Source organism: Pan troglodytes, chromosome 18, assembly GCF_028858775.2.
Source record: "Pan troglodytes isolate AG18354 chromosome 18, NHGRI_mPanTro3-v2.0_pri, whole genome shotgun sequence".
In the NCBI taxonomy this organism is placed as follows: domain Eukaryota; kingdom Metazoa; phylum Chordata; class Mammalia; order Primates; family Hominidae; genus Pan; species Pan troglodytes.
The window spans coordinates 76,757,501-76,770,949 of record NC_072416.2 but is presented as its reverse complement, the minus strand read 5'-3'; the positions used below and the strand labels follow the sequence as shown (position 1 = coordinate 76,770,949).

The following is a 13,449-nucleotide window of genomic DNA, read 5'->3' as shown; positions in this document are numbered from 1 at the left end:
GCATTACTTTTAATAGCAAAAAACACATTTACTTTTGCACCAACCGAGTATTATTATTACTATTACTTTTAATGGCAAAAACCACAATTGCTTTTGCACAACCTAATATTTCAGTATCAATAATTTAATCTTAATAAATGTACCAAATAACATAAGACGTTAAAATAATAGGGTAAACTGGCTGTTACACACATGGGAACTTGGTACTATAGTCTTGATTTTTCTTTATATCTAAAACTGTTCTAACAAAGTCTGTTTCAAAAAAGAAAACATGTACCAACTGAAATTAAACAGCAGCATATAGAAAAGCATATGGCATTCTAGTAGTAGGTTGTGGATTGTGTGGGGGTGAATTTCAGGGATCCAGTTACCCTCAAATGGAACATGATGGCCTTGGATGGGGAGGCTCCAGGGATTCCTCCCCTTTAGTGAGGAGCTCAGTCAGGGGAACCATAGAGGGATTGAGGCTAAAGAGTGGGGCTGGGGCAGCGACCCTGGTGACCCCACCTAAAGGCAGAACTGCAGCTGTCCTCATAAAGCTGAGTTGTTAAAGGATCCCTCAGCATGATTGGTGATGTTCTCCAGCAAAGTTTTAGTAGCTTAGGAATTGCAGCCAAGACTTCAGACAGCTTGGGACCTTCCATGTGTGGCGGCTACAAATCAAACAGAGTGCCAGGGAAGACACCTCTTCCCAAAGACAGGCTCTTGTTCCAGTGATGGAGGCAGAACTCAGGGTCAGCGGGGACATTAACCAGGATATGAAGGGGGCCATGATGTTCTTACCCTTTAGGTAAAATGAACAGGGCTTTGTGTGTACAGACTCCAGGTGAACATCACCTTTCATCACCATGCCAGCATTCAAAATCATGTTCATACGATATCTGCTCCTTTAGGCAAACAAATTCAAGCCAGAAATCGTACAGGGAATAATACCTTCTCGTTCACCATTGTGTCGTTCTGCAATAAATAATTTCCAGCCAGGGTGCTGGAGAATTCCAAATGATAGACATATTATGTTCATGAAAGGCAACTTTGAGAAAAATCTTGCTGCAATAAAAGTGAGGATTTTTTCCCCCTTCTCAGCATCTCAGCTTGCCATAGAAATGAGTGATTTTCTGAATTTCTGCCAAGTTAGATGGGTTCAGTATGCTATTAGATTAGTCTGTTTATACAGAAACAGCCAAAAATAGGAAACACACAGAAGCTATTAAAGATATTGTCCTGTGAGGGAAAGATTTGAATGGTTTTCTTATTGCAAGTGGGAAATAAGATATGAGTCAGTATTAATGTGATAAAGAAGTTAATGCGTTCTAAAGCAAACCGTCCAATTCTTCGTCTTGTTTCAGAGGTGACAATAAAAGGAACATCCAGAAAATTATTTAGGGTTTGGTGAGCACAGGAGGCAGAGAAACTTTGCAGAGCCCCTGCCAGTTGGAAATACATGTGTTTTACCACATAATGCTGGGGCACCCAGGGAGTTTTCCGAAGGGAACATGACTCCACGCAAAAAAAAAAAAAAAAAAAAAAAAAAAAAAAAAAAAAAAAGATTAGAAAATAAATAAATAAAACAAGGTTTCAGAAATTCAAAAGCAAAAATTCCAATTTCACTTTTGCCCTTGAGTTGTTGGGCAAACTAATGGAAATCATATGACCTGTTAGGTCAATGTGATTCAAGAAGCAGGACATATATTGAATTCTACGTGCAAGATGCTGTGGGTTCTTACTTTCCTCATCTATAAAGTGGATGGTGCAACCTGGACTTTGAAGTCCCCTCATTTCTCCTCAGTAAGTCCCAACTTGACCTGTAGAGCAAAGACTTTGCCACATTCTGGTCACATGAGCTGCTCCTGATGATATTTTATTCTATACAATATGTGACTCTGTAGGTGGAAGTGTGTCTAAATAATGTCCGTATGAATCCCAGTAATATATGTATATTATTTTCTTCTTCATTCATAGTGGAAAATAATGAAAAATAGGACTTTCCTCAAAAAGTACACTTTTTTTTTTTTTTTTGAGACAGAGTCTGACTCTGTTGCCCAGGCTGGAGGTGCAGTGACATGACTCAGCTAATAACATCATGGCTCCTTTCACAACTTGGTTAATGTCCCAGCTGCCACCGCACTCACTGCAACCCCTGCCTCTCGGGTTCAAGTGATTCTTATCCCTCAGCCTCTCAAGTCGTTGGGACTACAAGCATGTGCCACCATGCCTGGCTGATTTTTGTATTTTTACTAGAGATGGGGTTTCAGCATGTTGCCCAGGCTGGTCTCGAACTCATGACCTCAGGTGATCTGCCCACCTTGGTCTCCCAAAGTGCTGGAATGACAGGCATGAGCCACCGTGTCTGGCCAAAGAGTACAGGTTTCTTATAAGATGATCAAATTCCCATCTCTCCTCTGAAACCTGGTGAGTAACTTAGAACTTGCTGTGCAGCCAAATGCCAAAGAAAGATGCAGTCTCTGTCTACTATCCAGGGTGTACTCATTTTCTGTTGCCATGTAACAAATTACCAAAAGCTTAACAACTTAAAGCCACATACATTTATTATCTTAAAGCTTCCATAGGATAGGAGTCTGGGCATGGCTGAGCTGGGTTCTCCATCCAGGGTCTTACCATGGTGAAATCTAGTTGCCTAGTGGGGCTGTGGTCTCATCAGAGGCTTGACTGGGGATGGTCAATCACCTTCAAGCTCCCTTAGGTTGCTAGCAAAACTCATCTCCTTGTGGTTATAGGACTAACATCCTCATTTTCTTGCTGGCTTCTTTAGGGCACTCTCAGCTCCTAGAAGCCAAATGCAGTTCCTTACTGCAAGACAGCTTACTTTTTCAAAGCCAGAAATGGAGAGAGAGTCTCTCTTATTTTAGCTCCTCTTTAAGGGATTTTCCCCTTACTAAGTCAGGCCCACCCAGGAGGATCCCCCTGCTCATTAACTCAAAATCTGTCTCATGTAAGACCTTAATGGTATTTCCAAAATCCCTTTGCTTTGCCATATAGTGTAAACGAATCTAAACAGTTACATCCTATTATCTTTTTCATATTCTATTGGTTAGAAGTAAGTCCCATGTCCCACCTACATTCAAGGTGGGGGAAGGGTGATCACATCAGGCCTTGGACACCAGGAGGTGGGGTATCACTGGGGCCGTCTTAGGGTCCATCTGTCAAACAGAGGAAGAAACTACAAGGGTTCACTTTTTTTTTTTAAGATGGAGTTTCACTCTTGTCACCCAGGCTGGAGTACAGTGGCACGATCTCAGCTCCCTGCAACCCCCGTCTCCTGGGTTCAAGCGATTCTTATGTCTCAGCCTCCTGTGTACCTGGGATTACAGGTGTACACTACAACGCCTGACTAATTTTGTATTTTTAGTAGAGGTGGGGTTTTACCATGTTGGCCAGGCTGTTCTCAAACTCCTGACCTCAGGTGATCTGCCCGCCTTGGCATCCCAAAGTGCTGGGATTACAAGCATGAGCCACTGCAACCAGCCACAAGGGTTCACTTTTATCAGAGTAGGGTCAGAATTTATTTAATCACAAGCTTAGAAACTTGGTGCAGGAGAGAAGAATGGAGAGAAAAAGGATAGAATCCCAAATTTCTTCCCAATAGTCATATCTTTTCAAGGTTTTACTAAAATTATCTGCTGCCCAGGTATGATGTAATAAAATACTGGTGTGCTTAGAATGCATAGTTAAACTTCAGCAGCTAACAACTGGGTAGCCAAAACTTTCCTTCAACTAGCCCAAGAATGACATTGGACATCCAGGAGCACTAAAACATCAAGAAAAACCAGGACAAGTTCAAAGACAAACCTGTGTCCAGTTGTCTAAAAGATTAAAACAACAAGGCTGGGCGCGGTGGCTCACGCCTGTAATCCCAGCACTTTGGGAGGCCAAGGTAGGCGGATCATGAGGTCAGGAGATCGAGACCATCCTGGCTAACATGGTGAAACCCCATCTTTACTAAAAAATACAAAAAATTAGCCAGGCATGGTGGTGGGTGCCTGTAGCCCCAGCTACTCTGGAGGCTGAGGCAGGAGAATGGCATGAACCCAGGAGGCAGAGCTCACAGTGAGCCGAGATGGTGCCACTGCACTCCAGCCTGGACAACAGAGCGAGACTCTGTCTCAGAAAAAAAAAAAAAAAAAAAGATTAGAACAACACAAGGTTAAAGGTGCAAGTGAATCATTGAATATATCGGCCAATAAAAGCCAAGTTCTGAGACTACCAAATACAAGTAAAATGGAAATGTATCTAAGTAGAGGGAGAGAAGCAACTGGAAGAAGAAAAGAATAAGCAACTCCAAGAGGGAAAAATAAATCAGTTACCAGGGGAGAGGCGAAAGGGGTGAGGATGAGGAGGTAAAACAGCAGCAGCAAACTGCCCACTAGGAGGAACTGGGTGGGTGGTGAGTAGGGGGTTAGCAGGGGGCACGAAAAGATAGAACTGTGAGTTAATGGAAAGTTCAGTTAACCAGAATGATATGCCAGTTAAGTACAATTCCACCGAGCTTGGCAGCCTTATTCTGGCCATTAACTTTAATGTTTCGCAGATCCCCAGCATTTTCACAGGTGTGAGTTGAAACCATCTGCTTTCTGCACTATACCCTGCCCATTAAAACCCGGCATTTTCAAAGATAAATTGTGGACCAAGGTGGCAGCAGGAGAAGAGAAAGGAAGTTAAAGGCTGCCACAGGCTTTACCTTAAACAGAAGGAGCCTTTCAACAGCCTTTGAGTTGGATTATTTTGAAATTGCAATGTAGAAAAAAATAAAAATACAGTGAGATGCTTTAATCTCCAGAAACACAATCTGGGTAAATGAATTGTTCAAAAACAAAATCCCAACCAAATATATGCAATGCGTAGTGACCTGGACATGAAAAAATGAAAGAAGAAATAAACTGAGGAGGAAATCCACATCCAAAAGTATGTCTTTATAGTAGTGATATTTATATATTTGACACACTTGCCAGCAGAGCTCACTAAAGATTATTTCTATGCAGATATGCATTTTGCTAACCCATCAGTGTGCAAAAAGGAAAAAAAAAACATATTTCCTGAAAATCAATTCTTGTGCAGTACAAGTGCATCAAGAAGCAGGAAGTACACTGACAAATACTAAAATGTGTCAAATTTTCAAACTTCTCAGGGGACAAGAGTCCCAGATAAGGTGGCAGAGGACATAAAACTGTCCCACCCTACCCACTGTCTAGTGTCTAGTCTGGAGAGGGTATATGACAAAGGCACCTCTGCCAATGATACAGCTATCTTCTCCCATCCAGGGACCAAGTTTCGGCCTTGAATGTCCCAAGCACCATGGTTTTTTCCAGTTGATACAGAAACTTCTACACGAGTCTGCTGAAGGAAACTTGTCAAACCTAAGCACCTGATTGATAGGAGGCACAATCCAGGGATTCTATACAGATATTCAGCAGGTTCTTAGCAGAAAGCCATGGGCCAATCTTCTTCTGTACCTTAACAAACAGCCCTCCTAACAGCACAATTAAAACAGCTTGCTGCTTCTTGGTTAAGCCACTTCCTTAGATTTCTCATTTCAGAAACCAAAAGGTATAGTATTATTATTCATCCTTCTCACCATTGCTACTAAGTACACCATCCTCATCTACTGTGTGCCAAATACTGTCGTAGGTATTCTAACTCATTATTAATTAGAGATGATCTTCCATTTTGCAGAAAAGGAAGCTGAGGTTAGAGATTAGTCTCATTTTCTGTATCACTTGGTTAATCAGGAGTAGAGCACATGCTACAGGAACTCAGATAAAGATAAGGCCTATGGTTCTGTTACTTTTATTTTTATTTGTTTATTTATTTTGGAGATAGGGTCTCACTCTGTCGCCCAGGCTAGATGGAGTGCAATGGTGCAATCATGGTTCAACCTCCTTAGCTCAAGTGATTCTCCTGCCTCAGCCTCCTGAGTAGCTGGGACCACAGACATGCACCCCCATGCCTCATTTTTTTGTTGGTTTTATTTGGACACAGATGGGGTCTCATGATGTTGCCCAGGCTAGTCTCCAATTCCTGGGCTCAAGTGACCGTCCTACCTTGGACTCCCGAAGTGCTGGCTTTACAGACATGAGCCACCACGCCCAGTTCACATGGTTCTTTTTACTATCACTATTGCCTCCATTTACTTCTGTATTTAACAAATTGTATAATAAAATTGAGATTAGAAGTGGCATCACAGCAGGAGCTGAAAGGGGATAGGAGGAGGTTGGCAGGGTCCTGTAATTATTCTGTGTATAACATGTGGGTGCGGGTCACCCATGTGCATGCAGTGTGTACAAATGTGTTGAGATATACACCTGGAGTGTGTGCCCTTTTCTACTTGCATTACACTTTTTTTTTTTTTTTTTTTGAGATGGCGTCTTGCTCTGTTGCCCATGCTGGAGTGCAGTGGCGATCTCAGCTTACTGCAACCTCCGCCTCCCAGGTTCAAGCGATTCTCATGTCTCAGCCTCCCAAGTAGCTGGGACTACAGGGGCAGGCCCCCACGCACGGCTACATATATATATATATATATATATATATATATATATATATATATATATATATTTCTTTTTTTTTTTTTTTTTTTAGTAGAAATGGGGTTTTGCCACGTTGGCCAGGCTGGTTTCAAACTCCTGACCTCCAGTGATCCTCCCACCTCAGCCTCCCAAAGTGCTGGAATTATAGACATGAGCCACCACACCTGGCCTAACACTTAAATAAAGACTTGAGGAAACTTTGCCCAGCAATTTCAGTATCTTAAAGTCTTTGTTCTTGCAGCAGCAGCGGGAGTTGCGCCTTTCTCTGACTCCAAGGCCTCCTACTTGGAGAAGATCCATGCTGGGCACATCCAACGTGTCCGCGTATAGCCTGTCAGCTGGGTCTGAGTGATTGGTCATTGACCAATGCAGGCCACAGGGCAGCGACTCCAAGCTTCCTTCTCCTCCTCTCAGGTCTCAGGTGGGGAAGACAGTGGGGAATTCTCTCATGAGTCATTATACATATTACAAGGAAGAAAGCAACTCTAGCTTTATTCCCCTGGATCAAACATGGATCCTGTTGAGAAGAGGTCTCTTATGAGCTGTACTGTGTCCCAAACTTTGTATGTGGAAGCCCAAACCCCCAGTACCTCACAATGTGACTGTGTTTGGAGACACAGCCTTTAAAGAGACAGTTCAGGTAAAATAAAGTCATTATATGGTGGACCCTAATCCAATATGACCAGTGCCCTTACAAGAAGAGGCCATAAGGATGCAAACGCACACAGAGGGAAGACCATGTGAAGACAGAGAAGATGGTCATCTCCAAGCCAGTGACAATGGCCCAGAGAGAAACCAACCCTGCTGACACCTTGATCTTGGACTCCCAACCTCCAGAACTGTGAGGAACTACAAGTCTGTTGTTTAAGCCACCTGACCTGTGGTGTTTCTACAGCAGCCCAAGCAAAATAAAACAAGGTCCAGAGTGAGAACTGCCTCAGTGCTTTTCCATTTCAGATGGACAGAGGTTGGAGAGCAAGGACTTTAGAATCAGTGAGATCAGGACTCATGTCCCCAGTTTGTGCTGTGGCCTTCAGCGAGTCATTTCCTGCCTCCAAGCCATGCATCTCTCAGAGGCAAAATGTGGAGAGTCATGGCCTCTTAGGCTTGCCATGAAAATTTAATTCAAGAACACATGAATAGCACTGAACACTACATCTGGCTCATAGCAGGTGCTCAATAAACACTAATTCTTAATGTTACTCATATGAATGATAATATAATGAAGATTAAAAGTCCTTTCCCACTCACAGTTTGTTATAAAGATGGGCAGTGTGCACATGAAAAGATGCTAGGCAAAGGTAGATTCATATTTTGACAGAAATGTCAAAATATAGCAAGACACCTTCATTCCATCATTCAAATAAACATTAACGGAGTTCCTGGGATGCTGCAGGCAACGTGCGGATAGGGCCGATGCGTGAGATGCCCAAGATGGCACAGAAAAGACAGCCATGCACAAAGATTTCCTGGGACTGGGAAGAATGCGGTGGGGCCCACTGGAATACCTGAGCGCCATGCAAGCTTGAGGACCGGGGGACTCACTTCTAGTTTGGGATTGGGGGATACACCTCAGGGATCATCACCTGCTTTCCTCAGAACACACACAAGCATGTCCTCAGAGAAAGACGTGGGTGCTTCTTTATGTGGCTTCTTAAGTCCACCACTTGTGCTCGGCAAAGTCACTGCACTGAGCATTGTGAATGAATGATCAATTTCACGAAATACTTAGGCAAAGCAGCAAAGCCACAGTGTGGTCACTTTTTTTTTTTTTTGGATACAAGGTCTCTCTGTGTGGCCCAGGCTGGAGTGCAGTGGTGCGATGTCGGCTCACTGCAACCTCTGCCTCCTGGGCTCAAGTGATCCTTCCACCTCAGCCTCCTAAGTAGCTGAGGCCACAGATGCACGCCATCACGCCCATCTAATATTTTCTATTCTTAGTTTCACCGTGTTGCCCAGGCTGGCCTTCAACTCCTGGGCTCAAGCGATCCACCTGCCTCAGCCTCCCAAAGTGCTGGGATTACAGGCGTGAGCCACCACAACAGGCCTATCACCTTTTAAAGACTAAATTAACCAGTTGATGTGGAGGGTTGAACAGAATGTCCAGGCTATTTTTCTGGCCATGTGCATGTTAGAGATGCATGGCAAGGCTGCCAAAATCACCACGCTGGGTTTTGTCTCTTCTCAGATCATGTCTACTATCTGACATGTGTCTCTTGTTAAAGCAAAATGAACATTATAAAACATGACTGTGGTCTGAATGTGTCCCCCCAAAATTTATATGTTGAAATTCTAACCCCCAGACTGGTAACATTAGGAAGTGCGGACTTTGGGAGGTAATTATGTCATGAGAGTGAAGGCTTCCTGAGTAGGGTTAGTGCCCTTTTATTTACTTTATTATTATTATTATTGTTGATGGAGTCTCCTCCCTCTGTCTCTCAGACGGGAGTGCAGTGGTACCATCTCAGCTCACTGCAACCACTGCCTCCCAGGTTCAAGCAATTCTGCCTCAGCCTTCCAAGTGGCTGGGATTACAAGCACAAGCCACCGAGCCTGGCTAAGTTTTTAGTTTTAGTAGAGACGGGGTTTCACCATGTCGGCCAGGCTGGTCTCGATCTCCTGACCTCAAGTGATCCACCTGCCTCAGCCTCCCAAAGTGCTGGGATTACAGGTGTGAGCCACCACACCTGGCCATTAGTGCCCTTTTAAAAGATACCCCAGAGAGTTGCCTCTTCCAGGTGAGAAAATAGCAAGATGGACACCTATGAGATGAAAAACAAATCCTCACCAGACGCTGAATCTGCCAGTGCCTTCATCTTGGACTTCTCAGCCTCTGGAATTGTGAGAAATAAATTTCCGTTGTTTATATATTATTCAGTCCATGGCATTTTGTTATAGCAGCCAAAAAAAAACTAAGACAAACATCCTACTTGCTTATATAATTAAAAAAAAAAAAACAAACCACAAAAGTGTCTGTGTGCTTGTGTGGCCGTGGGAATGCATACACATGGCAGGGAAAGCCGAAGACAATTGCTACCAATACCCTTTCCAGGCCAAAGACACAGGGTAGGGAATTCTACGTAGGAATTGAGAAGAATAGCTAATGTTATCTTCTTCTTAAAGATTATCCTGGCCAGGCACAGTAGTTCACGCCTGTAATCCCAGCACTTTGGGAGGCCAAGGCAGGCAGATCACGAGGTCAGGAGATCGAGACCATCCTGGCTAACACAGTGATACCCTGTCTCTACTAAAAATACAAAAAATTAGCCGAGTGTGGTGGCGGGCGCCTGTAGTCCCAACGACTCGGGAGGCTGAGGCAGGAGAATGGCGTGAACTCGGGAGGGAGGCGGAGCTTACAGTGAGCCGAGACTGTGCCACTGCACTCCAGCCTGGGCAACAGAGTGAGACTCCGCCTCAAAAAAAAAAAAAAATTATCCTATTGATTTCCTAAAACAGCATTTCTTCCCTCCCTTTCTTTCAACCACTACTGTTTATTATGTATTTATTTACTTTATTTATTTTTTGGAAATGGGGTCTTGCTCTGTTGCCCAGACTGGAATACAGTGGTGCGAACATAGCTGCAGCAACCTCCAACTCCTGGGCTCAGGGGATTCTCTTGCCTTACCTTTCTAGTAGTCCCAAGTAGCTGAGACTAGAGATGTGCACCACCACACCCAGTTAATTTTTAAATTTATAGTAGAGATGGGTCGTGCTATGCTGCCCAGCCTGGTCTTGAATTCTGGGCCTCAGGAGATCCTCCTGCCTCAGCCTCCCTACGTGTTGAAATTACAGGTGTGAGGTGCTGCACCCAGCCCCAACAACTTCTTTTTAGCCAACTATACACCAGGTACCGAGTCGCGGAGAGGAGAACAAAGGCAGCCCAACTCCTAGGGGACCTGACATGTGTAGCAGAGCCTGAAACTTAGGATCTCCCATTAGCGCCTTCAACAGTGGTGATGCTCTTTCAAAAAACGGAGAGTTTCTAGAATGTTATTACTTAGCTTACAACCTCTAAAAAATAATGGAAATATGAGTATTTTAATTTAGCTAAAAATATAAACTTGTACAAATTATTTTACACATAGAATTTCACTAAAGTGTCCCCAGACTCAGGACCACCCCCTATTTCTGAATTGACAATGCATTAGCCCTACCTTCTAGCAAGATTAGGGAGGGAGCTGTATATAACACAGCCCAGAGCAAAACGTGATTAAACATGTATCAACTGATTAAAGCAAGCATCACAAAGAGCTATGGAAAAGGAAAATCTAAGAACGGATTTAAAAGATGGCTTGATGGCTGCAGCAAACCACCATGGCACATGTATACCTATGTAACAAGCCTGCACGTTCTGCACATGCATTCCAGAAGTTAACTTAAAAAAATATTTAAAAACCAAAACAAAAAGACAACTCTGTCAATATTTCTGGAGTGTACATAAAATACGTCAAGGAAGAGCCTGCTGTTGGCCCCCTGTCCCTCTTCATGTAGCGTTAGTATCAAAAAGGCGAGGCCCTGTAACTGGACTAAGGTGGAGGGGGTGGTCCCTCATCTGCCACACACCTATGTCTCTCTAGCTCAAAGACCCACACATTCTCCTGAAATTAAGAGAATGGCAGCAACAGGTGTTCAATCTGCTCCCCAAGGTCAGCTTCAGAAGTGAGCCCAGCAGGACACACACCGTGAACAGGGTGGATCTGGGTTGGCCCAGAGGACCTGCCGCCCTCACCCCAGCCAAACTATAGGAGATACCTCAGGGCCCCGGCTCAAAGGCAGCAATGTGGACTCAGAATAAATGATGCATTGAAGATATGATAAGCATGATTTTACCAAAAACAGAACAGTACACACATAAATAAACCATGTTATTCTACTTGATTCCCTCTGCTTTGTGCGTCTATTTATCTATACTGCCCAAGCTGGAAAGGACTGTATGAAACCCAAAAGGGTGTCAACACAGATAGTTCTTTCAATAACCATGTGATGGCAAAAGCAGTCTACAGCTGACAGAAGTTGTTTATCCCACTGAGTGTGAATATTCATTCATTCTGATGTGAGATATTCATGTGCTTAATTACAAGGTGCTACCTCCAGGGGTGACACAAAACGCAAGGTTCAGCACATTTTCTGCAAAGAGCCAGAGAGTAAATATTTTAGGCTTTGTGGGCATATGGTTACTGTCATGACTACTGAGCTCTGCCAATGTAGCTGAAAGCAGCCATCGCAGTGCGTAAACCAACGGGTACAGCTGTATAGCAATAAAACTTTATTTACAAAAACAGGCCAGATTTGGCCTATGGGCTGTGAATTTGCTGACCCCTGTAATACACAGAATACGCAGTGTATTCTCTTCTTAGAATTTGAAAACTTTTGAATTCTGAAACACATCCGGCCCCCAAAGTTTCTGATGAGGGGTTGGGATCTTGTTCCCATTTCGGAAAGCATTCTCGGCTGGAAAGTTCGTTCCAAAGAGCTGGGGCCTTCCTCCAGTCAGTGCTTAGCTAGCTTTCCCAGGTATTCTGCAGCCATCTCTAGCAATACTTACACAACAACAGTAGTGGTGATTGCATCTTGAATCCGGAATTCAGGTGTGTTGAACCAGTGGAGAACACCCACTATGGGTCAATTCCATCAGATAATTTGCATGCAGGTTTTGTAGAGGGAGAAAGCATAAATGTCCCTTGTAAGGGGGAGAGGAAATTGGCGGGACAGCGATTCTGCCAGAGGTAGGTTTCCCAGATGACCCTCATAGACACCAATGTGGTTTCAGGAGGGGCCTTCTAACAGGGACACTCAGGCAACCCCAGGGTCCAGATGACCAAGTGCGACACAGCATGGGGACAAATCACGCATCGGGACTTCAAGGAACACACTGGGGCTTCCATACGCTCATGTTTCTGAAAGAGTGATCCCTGCCCTACGCCCGGAGAAGGTAGAGATGTTGGGAATGTCAGGAAATGGGACCTGGGCATAGACGTTCATGTGATCGGGGTGATGGGCACCAGCATCAAAAGGCATGGAGGGGAGTCCTCACAGGTCATTGTGAGCAGAGGAGCAAGCAGGAAGGCCCCATGCGAGAGAAGCTGAGGGCAGAAACCATGAGTTACTAAAGCACAGTTTCTCTACGAACTCTCAAGAGGCACCTCTTGGGGAACCCAGAAGTACTGAGTGGTGTTCTGAGAAGGACAGGGTCATAGATCCACAGGTAGGGTGAAAGGCAAGGTTGGTAGTGACCCCAGAGCATCTGGAAAAAAATGAGACACATACTAAAATTTACTATTTCTTGAGCACTCATGTTACCCTAAGGGACTATGCTGAATGCCTTAGAGACGGTGGTTCTAATCCTTATAGCAATCCTGCAAAGTAAATATTGTAGCCTTCATTTTGTAGGTGAAAAAATTAACATGGGCTGGGTGGGGTGGCTCATGCCTGTAATCCCAGCACTTTGGGAGGCTGAGGCTGGAGGATGGCTTGAGAGGCCAGGAGTTTGAGACCAGCCTGGGCAACACAGCAAGTCTCTGTCTCTACAGAAACTAAAATTAAAAATAGCCAGGTGTGGTAGTGCACAACTGTAGTCCTACTTGGCAGGCTGATGTGGGAGGAATGCTTGAGCCCACGAGTTCCAGGCTGCAGTGAAATATGATTGTACACTGCACTATGGCCTAGGCAAAAGATTGAGACTCTGTCTACAAAACAAAACAAAAAAAACCCAAAAACCTACATCATGTGCCAACAGCTACCCGCACCTGCAGAGAAAAGGCTGGGCCCCAGATGCCTGACTCTGAGGCCTACGCCACGCTGCCTGCCATAAGAGATGGGCCTTCCTTCATAGGATGACCCAACAAATGTATGGACGCAAAGAGCTTGTCTAACTTCAAGTTTTACCTCCATTAGAAATCAACATCCAAGT

The 13,449-nt window shown here is 44.2% G+C and overlaps 1 protein-coding gene across 2 annotated transcripts in view; it reads right to left on the bottom strand.

Annotated features, from left to right (window-relative positions):
* WWOX (WW domain containing oxidoreductase) overlaps positions 1-13,449 on the bottom strand; it is a 1,110,761-nt gene that overhangs the window by 580,549 nt on the left and 516,763 nt on the right. The window lies entirely within an intron of this gene.